The sequence below is a fragment of the Pristiophorus japonicus genome, chromosome 15, assembly GCF_044704955.1.
Source record: "Pristiophorus japonicus isolate sPriJap1 chromosome 15, sPriJap1.hap1, whole genome shotgun sequence".
NCBI lineage: Eukaryota > Metazoa > Chordata > Chondrichthyes > Pristiophoridae > Pristiophorus > Pristiophorus japonicus.
The window spans coordinates 45,289,420-45,310,873 of NC_091991.1; the positions used below are offsets into that span (position 1 = coordinate 45,289,420).

Consider the following 21,454-nt stretch of genomic DNA (forward strand, 5'->3'; position numbering starts at 1 on the left):
GGAAAGCGGGTTGTATAGAGGACATAGAGAGGCTGCAGAGAGATTTAGATAGGTTAAGCGAATGGGCTAAGGTTTGGCAGATGGAATACAATGTCGGAAAATGTGAGGTCATCCACCTTGGGAAAAAAAAACAGTAAAAGGGAATATTATTTGAATGGGGAGAAATTACAACATGCTGCGGTGCAGAGGGACCTGGGGGTCCTTGTGCATGAATCCCAAAAAGTTAGTTTGCAGGTGCAGCAGGTAATCAGGAAGGCGAATGGAATGTTGGCCTTCATTGCGAGAGGGATGGAGTACAAAAGCAGGGAGGTCTTGCTGCAACTGTATAAGGTATTGGTGAGGCCGCACCTGGAGTACTGTGTGCAGTTTTGGTCACCTTACTTAAGGAAGGATATACTAGCTTTGGAGGGGGTACAGAGACGATTCACTAGGCTGATTCCGGAGATGAGGGGGTTACCTTATGATGATAGATTGAGTAGACTGTGTCTTTACTCGTTGGAGTTCAGAAGGATGAGGGGTGATCTTATAGAAACATTTAAAATAATGAAAGGGATAGACAAGATAGAGGCAGAGAGGTTGTTTCCACTGGTCGGAGAGACTAGAACTAGGGGGCACAGCCTCAAAATACGGGGGAGCCAATTTAAAACCGAGTTGAGAAGGAATTTCTTCTCCCAGAGGGTTGTGAATCTGTGGAATTCTCTGCCCAAGGAAGCAGTTGAGGCTAGCTCATTGAATGTATTCAAATCACAGATAGATAGATTTTTAACCAATAAGGGAATTAAGGGTTATGGGGAGCGGGAGGGTAAGTGGAGCTGAGTCCAAGGCCAGATCAGCCATGATCTTGTTGAGTGGCGGAGCAGGCTCGAGGGGCTAGATGGCCTACTCCTGTTCCTAATTCTTATGTTCTTATGTTCTAAAACAAAGAGCACTATAATGTTAAGCTTCATTTTGAGTCCATGTGTCCAGTTTTGGTATTCTCACATGGGTGATAAAGAAGCCCTGGAAAAGCTTCAGGAGAGCCACTAGAATGATACCTCATTTGAAAGACATTAGTTATCGCAACATGCTTGGAGAACTGGGTGTGTTTACCGCTGAAAATTTACCACCCAGCGGAAGTCAAAGGGAGAGTCAGAAAATTTGGCTTTTTAACTCTGACACCGCCTCCTTGCGCTTTGGGGCACTGTCTGAGGCGGTGTAGGGGCAGGATCAGGTTGGGGGCAGGACGGTGCCCATCATCGGCGTGCTGACATGGATGTGCTGCATTGCGCTGATGCGTTGTAACGTCCCTCCCCTTCACTTAAAGGGGAGGGACGCTGCGAGACCTACGTGGATCCTACTGGGCCACAATGGAAGGGTTCGGCCGGGACAGCGGCCCAACATCCAAGAGAGGGTGCCGGGTTGCCTGTTTGCGGCCCGGCTGAACTAGTGGCCGCCGATGTCAGGCCGATAATTGAAAAAAATGGCGGCCGTTGCAGTGCTCCCTCTCTTTTAGGGGCGCTGCACTGCACAGCCACGGGCAGCTTCCCGCCGCACTAAGCAGTCGGGGGATTAGCCCCCGCACCCCAATGGGGCAATTTTCCCCGTGGGGCAGAAAGGGATCGCCGGCAGACAGTAAGGGGTCAGCGTGCTGGACGGGGCGGAAACATGTTCCCGCAGGCTCAAGGGCAATTGCGGATGGGTCGGCCCCGCCACCTGCCCCCTGGTGGCAAGGTCTTACTGCCCCATGGGCCTGAAAGACTATGTCAAGCATATCCAGCCAATGAAGAGCAGGAATCAATATAACCAAAAGAATGTTGAACTATGTAGAATGCAACTCAGGGGAAGTGGTGATCAAACCTGTCTCGTGCCCTGGTCACATCACATGTGGTGCACTGCGCCCAGTCTAGTCATCAAGAAACAAGGGAGACATTCATGTGCACAAGGCAGTACAGAACAAAGCCATGAGACTGATCCTTAGTGTGATGGATAAGAAGCATTTAAGAGATTACTTTATAGGGGTATAGAAAATAGTGAATGGTATGGAAAAGGTTAATCCAGTATACTACCTTAAATTCATAGAAGTAGGACAAAGGTTCATACTAGTAAATGATAACTTTAGGATGACATCAAGAAGTTGTTCTTCAGAGTGTGAAATGGATTTCTAGGTAGAGTGGTGGAGCCAAAAACCCTGGATGCATTTAAGAAACAGTTAGATGCCGTAATGTGGGGTGGGAGGGTAACTGTATGGCACTTCTGGATGGATGATTTTCAAATAGTCTTCCTCATCCATAATTATCATGTGAAACCTGACTGATCTTAAAAGTGGATTGTGAAAGAGAGTCTTCATGAGAAAAAGAACTTACAGAGGGACCAGGTTTTTGCTAAAGATGCAGTCTCCAGGCCATAGAAACCTCTTCTATTAACAGCAAAATGTGCAGGGTTCCAGAAAAACTGGTTGGCTGTAGAAAGACTTGCATTTATTGATCACCTTATCACATCACTCAGAAATAGCGTCACGTACATTGAATTAACCCAAAGTGAAGTGACTGTTATGTACATAAATGTGGCAGTCATTTTTCACAAACATCAATAAAATGAATAGCAAGTTAGTCTATTGTTTGTGGTATTGGTTGTGGGCGAATTATTGGCCAAGACACCACAGAACACCCTATTCTCCTTTGAACAGTGCTGTAGGATTTTGAGTGTTCCCCTGAGCCACTGGAACAATGACAGGACCTCAGTTTAAACCTGGATAAGAAGATATATTGTAAAGTGAGTGATATGGCTGGGCGTCAAATGCACAGACTGGAATGCAGAAGGGAGTGAGAGAGGTGAGAAAACTCAAATGGTCGAGAGCTAAAAGATAAGGCAAAACTAACCAAAGAAAGACATGAAATCTGTTACCTGTATATTTTGTGAAGCATTGAATCCATAAACAATAATGGTGATATTCTGTTAAGTATACCATTTTTAATTTTCACCATTTAAGTGCGAACATGTTCATTGTTATTTGTTCATTGGAGTATGTCTGAATCTGAACTTACACCATCAGCTGTTCAAGCAGTCCTAAACCATCCTATTGCAAATATAAAACAGTGTTGTTGCGAATTAAATTTTGTATTGCTGTATATAATATACAGATTCAAGTATACTGTTAAGTGCATAAAATGATGATAAAATAGCTTTGGCAATTTATACCTTAGCGCTTGTATTTACTGCAGCGCTTGTGTTGTTTCCTCCCTCATTTTAGGAGGAGATACAAAATGATGCTACGCACTTTGATCCATGTTTTATTGCAATAAGTTTTTATCATTAGCGATTCTATCCTTCAATAAGTCATACAGCCAACAGTTGTTCTTACATTTCATTGCACCATGGGTACATTTGGGGGATGAGATTGTTGAGGTTTGTCTATGTAAAAGGTTTTCTTCGATAAATCAATATTGTGCATATGATGATTTAGCTTAATGCACTTCAACCTTTTAATACAGGTTTAATATTTAATGCTAAACATGTATTAAAAGATGTCCAAAATAATTTGTTCAATTGAATACAAAAACTTATTTGGAAAATATAAGTTTCTTACAAATGTTAATTTTGTTGAGCTTTGTACTCTATTAAAAAATGTTTTAACACGCGGCGTCCCATAATTATCAGCGTACACACCTCTCTGACTATATCTTCGATTTATAGCAATCTGGTGTAAATTTTGTAAAGGAATTATAATAAACCTAATTAGATGAATTTGGGTGATCAGACAAAATTGAATTTCTCAGACCACCACCTTTCTTTTTAAATTGAGTTGACAGCGTCAGATTCATTTGCTCCAAGGAGATTTTTTTTTACGAAATATAATTGAATGCACCACTATCATAAATCAAATTATGATGGCTGTGGGTTCTGGTGATGCAGCAGTTATACAGGCCTGCCTGCTGCAACGAGCTGTTCGCAGGAAATGGAACTGTCTGCAAAATGAAATAGTTTAACAGTTGTGTTACTTTAAGTACCACTCTTCCTTTTAATCATTGTATCAGAACAATGCAGAATTTTGCAGTGGGGAGCTTTTTGCAGTCTCATTTGCCATGACGAAATCACTTCCAACAGGGTTTTTTTTTGATCTTCCAACAGGGTTCATAACATGACAGACTACAGGTGTGAGCCTATATGTCTACTAATTGACTACAGATCTAATGTCACTCTGTCTGAAGCAAGCTTTTGTAATTCAGGCTGGGAATACACTTTTCAGTGGAGTAATATTTCCTTTCTGGCATCTGCCTATTGTTCAAAATCTACATACAAGTTTTTATTTTTATTGTAATCCCCAATACACTAATCACAGCTTCTCTGCGCTACATTGAGTAATATATAATTTTCTTGATACAACTGTATACATAAAGATATTTTAATGAAGTGACTGCCTAATACAATTTTTAGATTAGAAGACACAACTTTAGAGGCAGCCACTGAGGGTTATGAAAACAGAGTAGAGAATTTAGTTTTAAGGCAACCATTCATTTACTCAATTCCTTGCGGAGCAAGTTCTTGCCTTCCGCTTCTCTTAGTGCGATAAGAGTGTGTTTTATTTTCTGGCGTTTGGCATTAACGGTACTAACCAATACTTTAGTTTGACATTGCAGAATGTGGTGCTACCTGTGATAGTGTAGTGATGGAGTTGAAGTAGAGTGACAAACTAAAGCATGGAACACTGCACAAACATTGATTATTACATCACCATGGTGAAATCCCCGTGGAGCATGTACAATCTGTTCCACGAGAATCTTTCAGACTTTGTTGGGCACCGCTAGACAAACAAAAGGGTTAGCAGCACAACCTGTTCCCGTGCTTCTGAAGAATTCTTCTTCATCAGTCATCGGGAGTTTTGCAAAAGTTGAAAGTTTAGTTTAGATTGGACTTTACAGACCATCCTGTAGCACACACCAAATACCCGGTGTCCTCGCCAACGGTTATCCCTCAATCAACATCACTACAACAGGTTATTGAATCATTTATCTCATTGCTGTTTGTGGGACCTTGCTGTGTGCAAAGTGGCTGCCATGTTTCCTGACATTCCAACAGTAATTACACTTCACAATACAAAATTGGCTGTGAAGCATTTGGGACATTCCAATGTCATGAAAGGCATGATATAAATACAAATTCTTTCTTCTAGCTGGCAATGTTGCAGTGCATTTAAACTTTTCGACCCCAGTTTCAAAGTAGAAAATCTGTGTAGTATCCTGGAGTGCTATATTAATGCAATCTGCAAAATATTGGACCTTTTTGCTATGCCCACAGTGCTCTTGTTTAAAATTAGTTTCTGCTCTTGGTGACATTAATAATACTCGGGGATGGATGAGGACATGTTGAAGGAAATGGTAGTATCTTTTGAAATATGAATGTCATAGAAACCACTGTCACATGTCATTGAATGGTAAGTGGTGGACTTTGTGTAGGCACTTGTAAGCTGAACATTAGCATAAACACAAGAAGATTTTTTTCCAGTAACATTACATTCCACAGGGTACTAGTTTTCAATTCACTGCTGTGTTTGTGGCATATTAATACAGTAATTGATGCAGGGCATGCATGGGAGAACTGGAATACCCCGTTGATATGACACGTGGGCATATGTGATAAATATATGTAATAAAATATTTCTTCATTTGCATAATTTATGAATTATTTCATTTTTTATATTTTAATATGCAAGATGTGTTGCATAAACAGAATATGTAGCCCACATTTATTCCATTGATGAGGCTGACCATATTTCACCTTTGGAAAAGTAAATTTCCAGCATGTTGAACAACTTCTTGGGGCACATTTGGCACAAGTAACTTTGCAATTGCCGACACATGTACAGGTTGAATTAATGATGAAGAACTTTATTCGGAGAAATATTGATCGGTTCTGAAACCAGCTTCAAATTAACTTTGTCCTGATTGTGATGAACTTGCTTTGTGGAAAGCTGTGGACATTGATTTAATGACGCAAAAGTATTGAATAATATATTTTGATCGTCACATTATCAAAAAAGATGGCATACTGCATACATTGCTGAAAAATTATATAAGCATGTTGTCAGCATGTGGTGCTGAAGCCAAATGTAACCAAAAGGTGGTAGTACTTACAGGTTTGTTGCTGGTTTATTATTTCTGCTGCTTGACTTCTAGGCATTCTTTGATGTATTGTATAACTCAGAAAAGTTCACTTTGCCTGCACAGAGAGAGCTTTTACTGGTCTTACACTGGTGTTGCTCTTTGCCTGTGAATTAGTCTGGCGGCAGACGTGGATGGTCTCGTAGGGCTGCCTTTGGTGGTGGAGGGCGAATGTGAGCAGCAAGGAAGCCGCAGTATTTCAGTTTGCCTTAGATGCAGAACATTTTTTTGTGATAAATGTTATTACTCTCTTCATACAATCAATGATTTAAGAAGAATACAGAAAGTCTATTTTGTAATTAAATATTTTGTTTCACTTCAGAGTGCAATTTTTAGTCAGTGATTCTTAGACTGAAATTGTGCCCGATATCTTTAACAATTTGTCCTGTAACTAGTCGATCTTGTCATGGTAACATTTGGCCCTAGTCTTCTCGGGGCCATCCAACAATCTGAAAATAACCCATGCACCTATTTACCCATCACTCTTACTCAGTGCACCATGTGGGAAGATACAATGGGCTGGATTTTAGGCTTTTCTGTTTTTGGGGTGAAAACAGAGATGGGGTGGAAAATTCCTTTGGTCATCATCATAAGCAGTCCCTCGGAATGGAGGAATACTTGCTTCCACTCTTAATATCAACCCTTAGGTGGCTGAACAGTCCCAATACGAGAACCACAGTCCCTGTCGCAGGTGGGACAGATAGTCGTTGAGGGAAAAGGTGGGTGGCACTGGTTTGCCGCATGCTTTTTCCGCAGCCTGCGCTTGATTTCTGCATTCTCTCGGCGATGAGACTCGAGGTGCTCAGCGCCCTCCCGGATGCACTTCCTCCACTTAGGGCAGTCTTTGGCCAGGGGCTTCCAGGTGTCAGTGGGGATGTTGGTAAGGAAGTTTCGGCACCTGGGCCCTGCATCGGGGGCGTAGTGTGAAGGGAGGCGTTGGTGGTGCAAAAATGGGAAACTCGCGAACTAAACTGCCGGGCCGTGTGCACTCTGAGAGAGGCCGGCGGGACGGGACGGGGGGACCTTGAAAAAAACGGCATAAAAACATTCCCAAAACATTGCCCATGCCACCACAACACAAATCGCTAAAAAAATTAAAAGACCAAACACTCGCACTTGGCTTCGGAGCACATTACCTTCCTCTGCGCTGCCGGCTATGCTGGATCCCACTGATTTCCCAGGCGGTCATTGTGGGCACACTTCTGGATGGACGGATCGGGCAAAAGGGCAAAGTACTGCCGGTGTCGCAACCAGAGGGGTTGCACACCCGGCGCAGCTCTTCCCGGCGGTTCTGCTCAGCGCCACCGCAAAAATAGACTGGAGAATCGTGATGGGCGCAGGAGACCTGAACATAGAAACATAGAAAATACGCCGCCTTTCATACCACTCTGGGGCGAAAAGGACTGGAAAATCCAGCCTGTAATTTTTGTTCAATAATTACAAAGAATTTTATTGGTTCTGTTAGTAACACATGCTTTTTTACATGATTCTACTGCAATGCAATGCTTTGATTGTTCACCACCTTGTTCTTACTGCTCCATGACCTCGATATTAATATCACAAAGTGTTGGTAGTTTTCAACATGCCAATATTTACTTTGCAAACTTACTTTGGAATATCACTTTAAAATGGCCCACAGTTGTGTTGTCCAATATATCTATTTTGAACTTGATTCATGAGCAATGGCTTTAGACCATTGTCTTTGTCAAATTATATGAAGAAAAGCACTGAATGTATCAGACATATGTGCTGATCCCACAACTCTCAGGATACTCCCCAAAGTAGCATCTTGTCCCCAGTTAATCATCCCTCCAGAAACCTGTGGCCTGGTCCCTAGTTTACAATGATAAATGAGTCCTGGTCGGAGCTGGGAAAACATACCTTGCATTACTACGTTGCTTCACAGTAAAAGATGGAAACTTAATTTCTTACTGCAGATTTGCCACTGTCTATTTGAATGAACAGATACATGGCCACAGTTTGTATATCGATGAAGCAGGAATGGAAGCAATATCTAATTTGACTTTCATTTGTTAATATTGTGAAGATGATGTAGCTGGTATCCTGTGGGCCTGTAAACTGAACTCTATCCTTAACTGTAAATCCTGACTGGTAGATTTTAATTCCACTGCATAGCCCTGACCGTGTCTCCAGCAACTAGCCACAATTTGAAAATGTTTTCAGCAGTGATAGTTGCCTTTAGTACAAGAGAACTTCCCATAAACTGTGTGAGTCAAACAAACAATATTACAGAATATTGGCTCTTTATGTATGGTAGTATAGATAATATAATTGAAAACTTGATTTCAGAAACTTGTACAGGTTGGATCTTCCTTGTCCGGCATAGTTCCGGCGGCAGGGGGCGCATGCGCAGAACACGCCCGACCTCCACCCCGAAATTGGGGCCGCTCCGACACTCAGCCCGCTGGGGCCGCTCCAACACTGAGTCTGCTGGGGCTGCTCCGACACTCGGCCTGCCGACGCATCGGGCCTGCCCGGGGCGCCGACCACCTCTCTTTTCCCCCCAGCCCCCACCGGACCTCAGGCCGTTTATCCCTCCTCATCTGGCAAAATCCCTTATCCAGCAAAGGCCAGGTCCCGAGGATGCCGCATAAAGGAGGTTCAACCTGCAGTAGAAAAATGTGCTGCTTGTGCCACTTTTTGAGTTTCTGCTTTGATTTTGACTCTTGCAAGCTGAAGACCAGTGGATGCCTCATCATCATAGGCAGTCTTGTTTCCACTCTAAAAGTGAGCTCTCAGGTGATTTTACGGTCCAATACGGGAATTACAGTCTCTGTCACAGGTGGGACAGACAGTGGTGAAGGAAAGGGTGGATGGGACTGGTTTGCCGCACGCTCCTTCCACTGTCTGTGCTTGATTTCCGCATGCTCTTGGTGACACGACTCGAGGTGCTCAGCGCCCTCCCGGATGCTCTTCTCCACTTTGGGCGGTCTTGGGCCAAGGATTCCCAGCTGCCAGTGGGGATGTTGCACTTTATCAAGGAGGCTTTGAGGGTGTCCTTGAAACGTTTCCTCTGCCCACCTGGGGCTTGCTTGCCCTGTCGGAGCTCCAAGTAGAGCGCTTGCTTTGGGAGTCTCGTGTCGGGCATGCGGACGATGTGGCCTGCCCAACGGAGCTGGTTGAGCGTGGCCAGTGCTTCAATGCTGGGGATATTGGCCTGAGCGAGAACACTGACGTTGGTGCGTCTCTCCTCCAAGTGAATTTGCAGGATCTTGCGGAGGCAGCGCTGGTGGTACTTCTCCAGCGCTTTGAGATGTCTGTTGTATATAGTTCACATCTCTGAGCCATATAGAAGGCGGGTATCACTACTGCTTTGTAGACCATATGCTTGGTGCCAGATTTGAGGTCCTGGTCTTCAAATACTCTCTTCCTCAGGTGACTGAAGGCTGTGCTGGCACACTGGAAACGGTGTTGGACCTCGTCATCAATGTCTGCCCTTGCTGATAATAAGCTCCCGGGGTATGAAAAATGGTCCACGTTGACCAAGGCCGCGCCGTGGATTTTGATGATCGTACCCTCAACTAGTAGGGCAGGATGTTTAAAGCCTCAGGTATAGGCCAGTCGGGGCTGGGATTTATGGACAATATTGGATACTCTCTTCCACAATGTGGAATCTAATACAGTTTTCTGGCCAGGTGACTTTGATAGAACTGACAACATTCATCTAACTTCACAGCTATAGATCATGTTTGATTTGTTCTGACACCCCACTATGTTTCAATTCGAGGTGAGGTTTTACCTACATTTACGTGGAATAGTTTATAGAATCAAACTGTTTTTTGAAAAACTAAAGAATACACTTTAAAAGAAGCATTAATTTATCCTTTGCTGTTAATTTTAATTCTTTTCGTAATACTTAAGCTTTACTTTATAGTAGCTGTAACAGTTGTAGAAATTGCATGTTAAATTCACTATTGAATGGTTACCAAAAAGGTGCTACAGTTTAATACATCGTATCTGACATCAGTGCTGACATTGCATCACAGCTGGTAACCTTTCAATTGCAATGTCAGTTTTGTAGCAGTAGTATTTATCAGGTTTAATCGCTTGAGCCTTTTGGCCACATCTGTTTTTTTTTCCTTGTGTATCTCTTTTTTTCCCCTTTTTTATATACTGACTGCTGTTTACACTGACCTATGAGCTATTATTGTCATCTCTTTATTCTTGGGATGCGACAGGATCCTGTTACGCTGCTACATTTCACACCAGGACAAAATAATTATTTATATAATTTAATTCCCCTGATACAAAGGCAATTTTAAATCACAGGATGCAGCATAAGATGTCTGCTATGGCTCAGTTGGTAGCACACTCGCTTCTGAATCAGAAGGTTGTGGGTTCAAGCCGCAGTCCAGGGACTTGAGCACAAAATCTAGGCTGACACTCAGTGCGGTACTGAGGGAGTGCTGCGCTGTTGGAGGTGCTGTCCTTCAGATGAGATGTTAAACTGAGGCTCTGTCTGCCCTCTCAGCTGGATGGAAAAGATCTTGTCGTACTATTTTGAAAAAGAGCAGGGAAGTTCTCCCCCGGTGTCCTGGCCAATATTTCCTCAACTGACACCAAAACAATAGATTATCTGGTCATTATCACATTGCTGTTTGTGGGACTCTGCTATGCTCAAAATTGGCTGTCGTGTTTCCTACATTCCAACAATGACTACGCTTCAAAGATACCTTCTTGGCTGTAAGGCCAAAAAGAAACAGTGAATTTGTTTATTTTGGAGATTCGTCGTAGATGGGGAAAAAAAGAATCAACAACATGGAAGACAATGAAAATACCGTGGTAATTTTTAATCACAGTAAGTGGGTATTTCAATAAATATGTAAAAAAACAAAGTTCAGTAGATATAGAATTGGAGGTGCAGGGCCAGTGGCTGGCGCGGGGGAGGAGGGGGGGGTGGGTAGTGGGAGGGAGGCATGGGGCAGTTGATTTGTCCATAAAGAGAATTGACAGATTAATGGCAGATGAAAATTAATGCAGACAGATGCAAGGTACTGCAAGTAGGAAGGGCAATTAATAAGAACAGAAGAAATAGGAGCAGGAGTAGGCCATAAGGCCTCTCGAGCCTGCTCCGCCATTCAATAAGATCATGGTTGATCTGATCATGGACTCAGCTCCACTTCCCTGCCCGCTCCCCATAACCCCTTATCCCCTTATCGTTTAAGAAACTGTCTATTTCTGTCTTAAATTTCCACAGCTTCCACAGCTCTCTGAGGCAGCAAATGCCACAGATTCACAACCCTCAGAGAGAAGAAATTTCTCCTCATATCAGTTCTAAATGGGCTAGCCCCTTATTCTAAGATCATGCCCTCTAGTTCTAGTCTCCCCACCAGTGGAAACATCCTCTCTGCATCCATTTTGTCAAACCCCCTCATAATCTTATACGTTTCTATAAGATCACCTCTCATTCTTCTGAATTCCAATGAGTAGAGACCCAACCTATTCAACCTTTCCTCATAAGCCAACCCATTCATCCCGGGATCAACCTAGTGAACCTTCTCTGAACTGCCTCCACAGCAAGTATACTCTTTCGTAAATATGGAAACCAAAACTACACGCAGTATTCCAGGTGTGGCCTCACCAATACCCTGCTTTTATATTTATTTGCAATAAAGGCCAAGATACCATTGGCCTTCCTGATCACTTGTTGTACCTGCATACTATCCTTTTGTGTTTCATGTACAAGTACCCCCAGGTCCCGCTGCACTGCAGCACTTTGCAATCTTTTTCCATTTAAATAATAATTTACTCTTTGATTTTTTTTCTGCCAAAGTGCATGACCTCACACTTTCCAATATTATCTTCCATCTGCCAAATTCTTGCCCACTCACTTAGCCTGTCTATGTCCTCCTGCAGCCTCTTTATGTCCTCCTCACACATTACCCTTCCTCCCATCTTTGTATCGTCAGCAAACTTGGCTACATTGCACTCAGTCCCCTCTTCCAAGTCGTTAATATAGATTGTAAATAGTTGGGGTCCCAGTACTGATTCCTGCGGCACCCCACTCGTTACTGATTGCCAACCAGAGAATGAAAAATCATTATCCCGACTCTCTGTTTTCTGTTTGTCAGCCAATCTTCTATCCATTGTTAATATATTACCCCCAACCCCGTGAATTTTTATCTTGTGCAGTAACCTTTTGTGTGGCACCTTGTCAAATGCCTTCTGGAAGTCCAAATACACCACATCCACTGGTTCCCCTTTATCCTCCCTGTTCGTTACATCCTCAAAGAATTCCAGCAAATTTGTCAAACATGACTTCCCCTTCATAAATCCATGCTGATTTTGCCTGACCAAATTTTGCTTTTCCAAATGTCCTGTAACTGCTTCGTTAATAATGGACTCCAACATTTTCCCAACCACAGATGTTAGGCTAACTGGTCTATAGTTTCCTGCTTTTTGTCTGTCCCCTTTTTTGAATAGGGGCGTTACATTTGCAGTTTTCCAATCTGCTGGGACCTCCCCAGAATCCAGGGAATTTAGGTAAATTACAACCAATGCATCCACAATCCTTGCCGCTACTTCTCTTAAGACCCTAGGATGCAAGCCATCAGGTCCAGGGGATTTATCTGCCTTTAGTCCCATTATCTTACTGAGCACTGCCTTCTTAGTGATTGTGATTGTGTTAAGTTCCTCCCCCCCCTATAGCCCCTTGACTATCCCCTGTTGGAATATTGTTAGTGTCCTCTACCGTAAAAACTGATACAAAATGCTTGTTTAATGTTTTTGCCATCTCCATGTTCCCCATTACTAATTCTCCGGTCTCGTCCTCTAAGAGACCAACATTTACTTGAGCCACCCTTTTCCTTTTTATCTACTGATGGAAACTCTTGCTATCTGTTTGTATATTTTGTGCTAGTTTACTTTCATAGTCTATCTTCCCTTTCTTAATCATTTTTTTAGTCATTCTTTGCTGGCTTTTAAAAGCTTCCCAATCTTCTGTCCTCCCACTAGTTTTGGGCACTTTGTACGCCCTTGTTTTTAATCGGATGCCGTCCTTTATTTCTTTAATTAGCCATGGATGGCTTTCTTTTCTCTTGCACCCTTTCCTCCTCACTGGAATATATTTTTCTTGAGAGTTGCGAAATATCTCTAAGCGTCACATGTACTCTGGTTTTGTAATAGCTCAGGATGAATTCTAAAGAAACCTTAGCAGACAGGAGTCAGGGCAGCAATCGATAAAACCAATCGAATGTTGAATTATATAGCCAAACAGTCAAATACAAGTCAGAGAAAAATACGGAGCAGTAAGAGACAGTGAAAGTGAACAGAACTAGGGAATGGAACTTGAGCAGCCCTGAATGCAGGACACGACACCGTGGTTTACATGCGACCCAACTAACGGTCCTTAAAGGGACCAGTGGAGCTGCCACCAAAAAGATAAGTTTAAAAAAAAATTTCTTCCCTGAATGTGGAGGCCAGAGGTGCAGGAGTGCTCTTCCTGGCTCTGCCGCAGTGCTGAAGACTTGCCAACTCCTGCTCGGCCCCCTACTTGAAGACCGCTGCCGACACCTTAGCAGGTCCGAAATGGAAATCCCCTTCAATGGTGAGCTGCGTGGACATGTCCAGTAGGTGTCTGCAGCCCACTGGTCTCAGTTAAACCTATTCCTGCGCAAAGTTCACATTGGCAACCCATCTTTACTCTCTTGGGATGCTGACTGACCTGTTGTATATTTTCAGCATTTCGGTTATCTCTCTTAATCGTTTTTGTGTTGGTGGAGTTGCTGGTAAACACTCAATTTCTAGTGGAAGAAGGAGGAAGAGAATCTTAAATAAAAACACAAAATGCTTGAAATACTCAAGTCAAGCAGCATTTGCAGAGAGAGAAACAGAGTTAACGTTTCAAGTCGATGTATTTTGCTTTTGAAGAAGAGAATCTTGTTGACTTGTACATCAGCATCTACTTGATGAATGTAAGTATTTCAGAGCTTAAAATACCAAAACCTGGGAGGAAGAGAAATTCATCTGAAACATTTGCCTGTTTTATGATTTGTAAGTGTATAGGAGTGACATATGTAAGTGTACATTAGACTAGCATGGTTTATATCTCATACTTCGAAAGAATGGTGTGAATTATATTCTGGTGTGACTTGTACATTGAGTTTGCAAGTATGAATCTAATGCTGTCTTGAGTAATGGGGTATAGTGACAGAATCATTTGTTCATTTCTACTGTAACATCTTCAAAAATCCCCAGGGTAATATACTTTCTTGGTATTCAATTACAAACGCTTGTAGTCTCACTACATCTAAGCATTCACATTTCAGTCAAGTACCAGTCTTGACAAAAGAGCAACTTTTCTTTCAACATTTGCAACTAACCTAAAGAGCCACAAAAAATTTCCGACAAATTAGAAAAGCAGACACTCATATCTCTTTAACTAGTTTTGTAATTTTGTCTGCCATTTTTCTTCTCTGTACCCTCCTTCTTTGCAAAATGTTCTGGACAGTGGGATCACTCCTGCTTATGCGATTCATGCAATGGACATGAGGAAATTTGGTGGTGCATGAGCCCACCCAAATCCTGCTGAAATCCCACTGGCCACAATTTATTAATTGAGCTTAATGTTTAGATTGCTCCAAAGGAATGTAAGGCTTATAATTATTGAGCATGTCTCTCGTTTGGATATGCCCTTTTCTATTCTGTGCTATCTAGTCATGCAGCCATTGAATTGATCTTCAGATGTTGTAAGTTGAAGGAACACATCTGCAGTCACAGAAATATGTGCAACTTACACCCATCAGGCAGCATTTTCTGGCATGCATACTTGTGCCACGTACCGTTGTTGGTACTGTTCGACAGTTTATCGTGGAAGCTTTTTTCAGGTGTGCTATCTTCTGTGTCTGTTCCCATGTCTTGTGGATTGTGCAAACCATTGAACCTCCTGCCGGGTTTACTGCATTGCTGTCTTGGAGAATGCACTGGAGTGGCAAACGGCAACTCACCTTGCACCCAATGCATGCAGCAGCACCTCTACTTTGCTCGCAAACAAACAGGGTATCTGATGTTGTCACTACTCAATCGCTTGCTTACAAACTCCTTTGCCTGCCTTCATGTTTATTTTGGGTGGCCCTGTTTTAAGATGGTAAAGGTAAACAAAAACATCAATTGTAATATATTACCTTTAAGTGGCTGTAGTCCTTTAAATTTTACCATAAAGTACTGCTAACATGCAATGTCCTGCCCCTTTGGTGAGCTCCCATTTTGGGTTAGGAGCTCATTATAATAGTTAAACCTGACTCCAGGCATTCTGCATTCCAGCAAGCGCAAGACCTGCTCTGCTCCACTCCATTCTGTAACCATTGCAGAAAATCTATCTACTCCATTTTTAATACAGCATCTTTTGCCGAGGAACGGGAGATAGTATCAGCTCTGGCCACTCCACAGACTGTGTGCCACACAGTGCTGGATGATCAGATGCACACCTTCTGGACCCGGTAAGGTCCCGAGATAATTTTACTACTTGCCATCCAAGTGGCTGTATCTACTGGTCCTCCCAAGGACCTGCCCATAGAGGCCACAGCAGTAGAAGTCCAAGTGTTTGTTGAAGATGAGTTTAAAATCCAAAATGTCTGGCTGTTATTTCAATATTCTACTAATAAAAGTTGCAATATTTTTGTGTATCTGTTATAAAAATAATCTACACAGTTTGGATACATTATTTTACTCACAGAGAACTCTAAAGAAAGGGTTGAGTGTCAAAGGCTTAATGTATTTGTTGACAGCCGCTGTTTTTGAATGTGTTTTTTGATCCAGATGTTAGTCAGATTCATATGACCTCAAGTTCCCAAGCATTTCTGATTTTTTTTGTGATGGATTACTTGGTGTTATATTATCAACATGCCTCAAAGACCACCTCCGGATAGCTGGAAACAAAATAGATGTTATCATGGGGAATCAGAATCAGTTCTTCCTGGTACAGTATTTATTCTCTTAATTTTATATTAAGAACTCAACTGTCCAGGAATTGACTGTTACTGTGGCTACTAGGAGCGAAAGCTGACAGTTGTGTGCAGCATTGGAGACCAGAGATGGATGTCCATTCAAGGGGAGGAGGCTGACTCCTAATTAAAGGTGCTACTGTTAATGCTGCACAGTACAAACCATCCATAGTCCCCTGTCTGGAAGCATCACTCCCCTAATGAGTGTTGTTTGGTCCACCTTGTTGATTGACAAGACACAAATCCTGGACAGATAGGCTAGCCGTTTTAAGAATCCAATCCAGAATTTCAGCATGGAAAATGAGGTCATGGATCAACTACTTCATAGTCTGATTATCATTGCCCGAGACCATTAAGGCTATCAAATCTCTTTCCAGTGGCAAGGCATCAGGTTCAAATACTACATTTGTTGAGATATATCAAGCTGGAGAGCAGCAACTAGCTCAATCTCTGGCGAAAAGAAATCCTGCAAGAATATAGAGATGTATCCATTATGTATCTATTCAAACACAAGGGCCGTAGCTATGTATATGACAGGCATTGAGGAATTTCCCTATTTGTCGTCGCAGGGAAATCCTTGCTAGATGTATCTTAAATTATTACATCGAGCATATAGCTGAGAAATTCTTGACTGATGGCTGGTGTGGATTCAGAAAAGGCAGAGATACTACTGATAGGGTCTTTACTGCCAAAGAACTTCAGGAAAAGTGTTGAGATCAAAACTTGAACTTGTACTGTGTATTTGTCTCGCAAAGATCTTCAATACAGTCAGCAGAGAGGGCCCCTGGAAACTAAATGCCAAAGGAGGCTGTCCCGAAAAGTTCCACAGTGACACAATGGCCAGACTCCTGGAAGACAGTGATATTTCCAACTCCTTCCCTATCTCCAATGGAGTCAAACAGGGTTGTGTTGTAGCTCGACCTTGTTTCCATCTAGGTTGCCTCAGAAAATCTATGAAAATTCAATGGTGACCCAAGATTCTCGACATTGGTCTTCAGAAGAGCAAATATGCCCGGTGTAGAAGCAACATTAGTAAAGGCGCAGGGTAAAGTGGGCTGCTTGTTTAGTCCGAAAGCTTGGTACTAGACTACCAAATAAGGTATTGTACGGTGAGCTGAATCTTGGTAAACGCTCTTGTGGTGTTCAATCCAAAAGCTATATACATTGCCCAAAGAAAAATCTAAAAAGAAATGTGGCATCTCAACTGAAACATGGGACCATGATGCCTGTGATAGGAAAAAAGCATCAAAAGATGATTCACGATGACACAACAAAGTTTGAAGCAATTTGTATCTAGCTAGCCAAAGGAAAGAGAACCCAAAGGAAATCAAGGAAAGATAAGCCCTCGGGTCAATCTGACATCCGATGTCCTGTGTGTGGGAAAACATTCCTCGTGAATATTGGACTTTACAATTATATGAGAACTCACAACCTGTATTAATTGGAGATGAATCATAGTCAGTCATTATCGATAATAATTGCATGTGACAGCTATCGTCATCAGAACACCACAAATCTGAATTTTGATAGTCTGCCTAAACCATTCACCAAACAAAGAGGAACATTAACAGTACTGCACTTGAACTGAGCAGTTCCTATTGGTGGAGGTATTTGAAATAAGCCAGAACAATAAATTACACTATTATAGCAAAATAAATACTGCACACAGAGCAATATTTTATATGTGGAACAAATTTATTGCACAGTAAATTGCTAGTCTGAGCTAGTGGCTCATCTGAATTTCATTCAATCCTGAATGGTTCAGTTTGCATTGTTTCTGGGTTATGATGCCAAAGGGTATGTAAGCAATCAAAATTTAATTGGCAAGAATGGATGATACAGATCTTCTCATGTCAAATCTCACTGTGATTCTCAATGTGGTTCTTAAAGCTTATTCTATTTTTGATATAAGTTACTTTTCGGGTTCAGAAGAATATCAAGAGAGTTCAAATGTGTTTTCATTTAATAATTATATAGGCTATGAGATTTAAATGAGCTGCTCTTTATGAAAAGTTAAATGTTTAAAAATGCTTCAGAAATATTGAGGGTGTTTTCCTTAGATAATTGCTCAGGATTTGCATAGGTTATTGTAGTGCATATCCAGTAGTACAGTTATAAGTGCATTTCTCAATTTAGGAACATCAAAACTGACTTCTAACAGAGTGCACATGTCTAAAGAAAGTGGTGATGGATGTGTATACATTGGGGCTGAACTTGGTGGACATACCGCCCGCTGGTGCCTGCTGCCGCTGAGTTTTCTGGCGGTCTCCACTCCGAGCGAGTCTGGTGGAGGCCTCCCGCTGGCGGGGAGGGAAGACCGCTCGGAACCGTCCGCTGGTGTGCAATGTGCGCAAGTGTCCTCCCGCCAGAGCTGCCAGTTTGGTCCAGGCAGGAGTCCGCTGCAGCAGGGGTAAGTACCACCGTGTGGAGGCAGGTCTAACCTTAACGGTAAGTATGAAGACCTGCAAAAAAAGGTTAGTAAACTTATTTTCTTTATTTTTTTCCAGCGAGTCAGGTGGATGGGGTCCCCTAAAGGTTTTCCTGTGTTTTTTATTTTTTTGGAAATGTTTATTTTTATTGGCTCCCCTCCCATCCCTGGGCCCGACTCAATCCTTGGCCTGTACTTTGCTAAGGATTGCATTCACCACCGAGATTGGGAGCTCCCGCCCGTTGCCGCCCATAATCAGGGCCTCAGTCTTTTTTTTGCTGTCGGGCAGTCTTTCCACGACTTTTTCATTCCGCCCAAAATACCGTCAGGATCTTGGTGGCACCTGGGCGGAACTTGGCTTCCACCAAGTGCGGGGCCATTGTCTTTATTGTGCAATAAACTCAAGCTTGGAAGGAAAATCTGTTTTGAACTGACTAAAAGCAGTAAAGAAAAAGAAATCTTTCAGAGATCTTGTACTACATTTTTGTTAAATAGTGCTCAATTTGCTGTGATGCATCTATTAGATGCAGTTAATTTTGCCAATTGTAAATACTTTAAAACACTATTCAGGAGAAACTCATTTTCCAAAACCATTATGTGGAAAAATGGTCAAAAATGTTTGACAGATGACAGTGCCTACCTTACTAATTGAAGAGTCTCTGCTCACAATTCACTACTTTTATGCCTGAAATCTTACTGAATTGCTTAATTGCTTATGTTTACTTTTATATATTCTTGTCCAACTGATTCAATCAAAATTATACTGCTTGACCGCACCCCTCAGCACAGGTGAAGCCACACTGTACACATACATTGTACTTGTGTGTTGTGACTGGCATACAGTGACTCTCGAGTTGCATTCTCCCCTTTTGCCTACTTGCAGCTGAATCCGTCTCTCACTCATTCATATATCCACCCACAGGCATTATTAGTCTGTTATAGAAAAACGGTTTGGAATGTTGAGTATGAGTGATGGATTTATGTACAGTTTTAGGGTAGCCAAGGTCTTAATCTATTGTTAGATGTGCTTGTGAGACAATTCAGATATGCAAATCTATCCCCAAATATGGAACTGTGCCATTTATTACTGTTCTGGGAGAAGCTCAAATTTTAATGAGATGCAAATATAATCCACTTTAAATTTTAGTTGAATAATGATAGCTGGTGCTTATGGAATTGGAGCATTTTGTTTTTAACTGTATTAGCTTGAACTGAACTTCACAGTAGCGCAGGAAATTATCATAGAAATCAGTTGTGTTTTCTCCAAACTCAAATCTGGATCTGAACAGGCACCTCCCCTGCCACAATACTGAAACAACTCTTTATCAAAGTCACATATGACATCCTATATGACTGTGACCGTGGTAAACTGTCCCTGCTCGTCCTTCTCAACCTGTCTGCAGCTTTTGATTGGTTGACCACACCATCTTCCTCCAATGTCTCGCCTCTATCATCTAGCTAGGTAAGACTGCACTCCCCGGTTCCATTCTTATCTATCCAGTCATAGCCAGAAAATCACCTGCAATGGCTTCTCATCCCGCTCCCACACTGTTACCTCTGGAGTCCTCCAAGGATCTATCCTTGGCCCACTGCTACTTCTCATCTACATGCTGCCCCTTGTCAGAAAATACAATGTCGTGTTCCACATGTATGCTGACGACACCCAGCTCTAACTCTCTGACATCCAGTATTGGATGAGCAGATATTTCCTCCAACAAAATATTGGAAAGACCATGACCATTGTCTTCGGTCCCTGCCACAAGCTCCGTTCCCCAGCCATCGACCCCATCCCTCTCCCTGGCTACTGTCTGAGGCTGGACAAGATTGTTCACAACCTTGATGTTGTATTTGACACGGAGATGAGCTTCCAACCACATATCTGCGCCACCAAGACCTCCTACCTCCACCTCTGTAACATCGCCCGTCTCCGCCCTTGCCTCAGCTCATCTTCTGCTGAAACCTTCATCCATGCCTTTGTTACCTCCAGACTTGACTATTCCAATGAACTCTTTGCTGGCCTTCCATCTACCATCCTCCACAAGTTTAAGCTCATCCAAAACTCTGCTGCCCGTATCCTAACTTGCACCAAGTCCCAGTCACCCATCACCCCTATGCTGGCTGATGTGCATTCGCTCCCAGCTGAGCAACACCTCTATTTAAGAATTCTCATCCTTGTTTTCAAATCCGTCCATGGACTCTCCTCTCCCTACCTATGTAACTTTTTCAGCCGTACAACCCTCCGAGATATCTGGGCTCCTCCAATTCTGGTGTCTTGCGCATCCCCGGCACTAAGCTCTGGAATTCCCTCCCTAAACCTCTCTGCTTCACTATCTCTCCTTCCTCCTTTAAGACGCTCCTTAAAATATAGGATCGGGAAGGTTATACCCCACCATTTTCGAGGTGCTATTGCCCTATACCCACCATGCGCGAGGCTTCAAAATCATTCTTATGATATTCATTGATGAAACTCATAATGAAGACTGCAGAACCGCTCATTAAAAATGCTTTAGGTCCAAGGTAACTACCATCAAATTTGCTAATATAGACATGTTAGTTATACATTAAGAAAACAGGCATTTAGTCTAAGTGCCTTATAAAAATTCTAAACATTTTCAAAGGAAATCAAACTCCTGAAACAAGCCTCATTTACTTATCCCGAGTATTTACCTCGGAATTTCTACACAACATCATCACAGGCAGTCCCTCGGAATCGAGGAGGACTTGCTTCCACTCCCAAAGTGAGTTCTTTGATGGCTGAACAGTCTGATACGAGAGCCACAGACCCTGTTACAGGTGGGACAGACATTCGTCGGGGGAAGGGGTCAGTAGGGCTGATTTGCCGCGTGCTCCTTCCGCTGCCTGCGCCTGGCCTCTTCATGCTCCTTGCGTTGAGACTCAAAGAGCTCAACGCCCTCCCGGATAGACTT

At 42.6% G+C, this 21,454-nt stretch overlaps 1 protein-coding gene across 5 annotated transcripts in view; it reads left to right on the forward strand.

Annotated features, from left to right (window-relative positions):
* The window catches only part of immp2l (inner mitochondrial membrane peptidase subunit 2), a 735,610-nt gene that overhangs the window by 213,311 nt on the left and 500,845 nt on the right, over positions 1-21,454 (forward strand). The window lies entirely within an intron of this gene.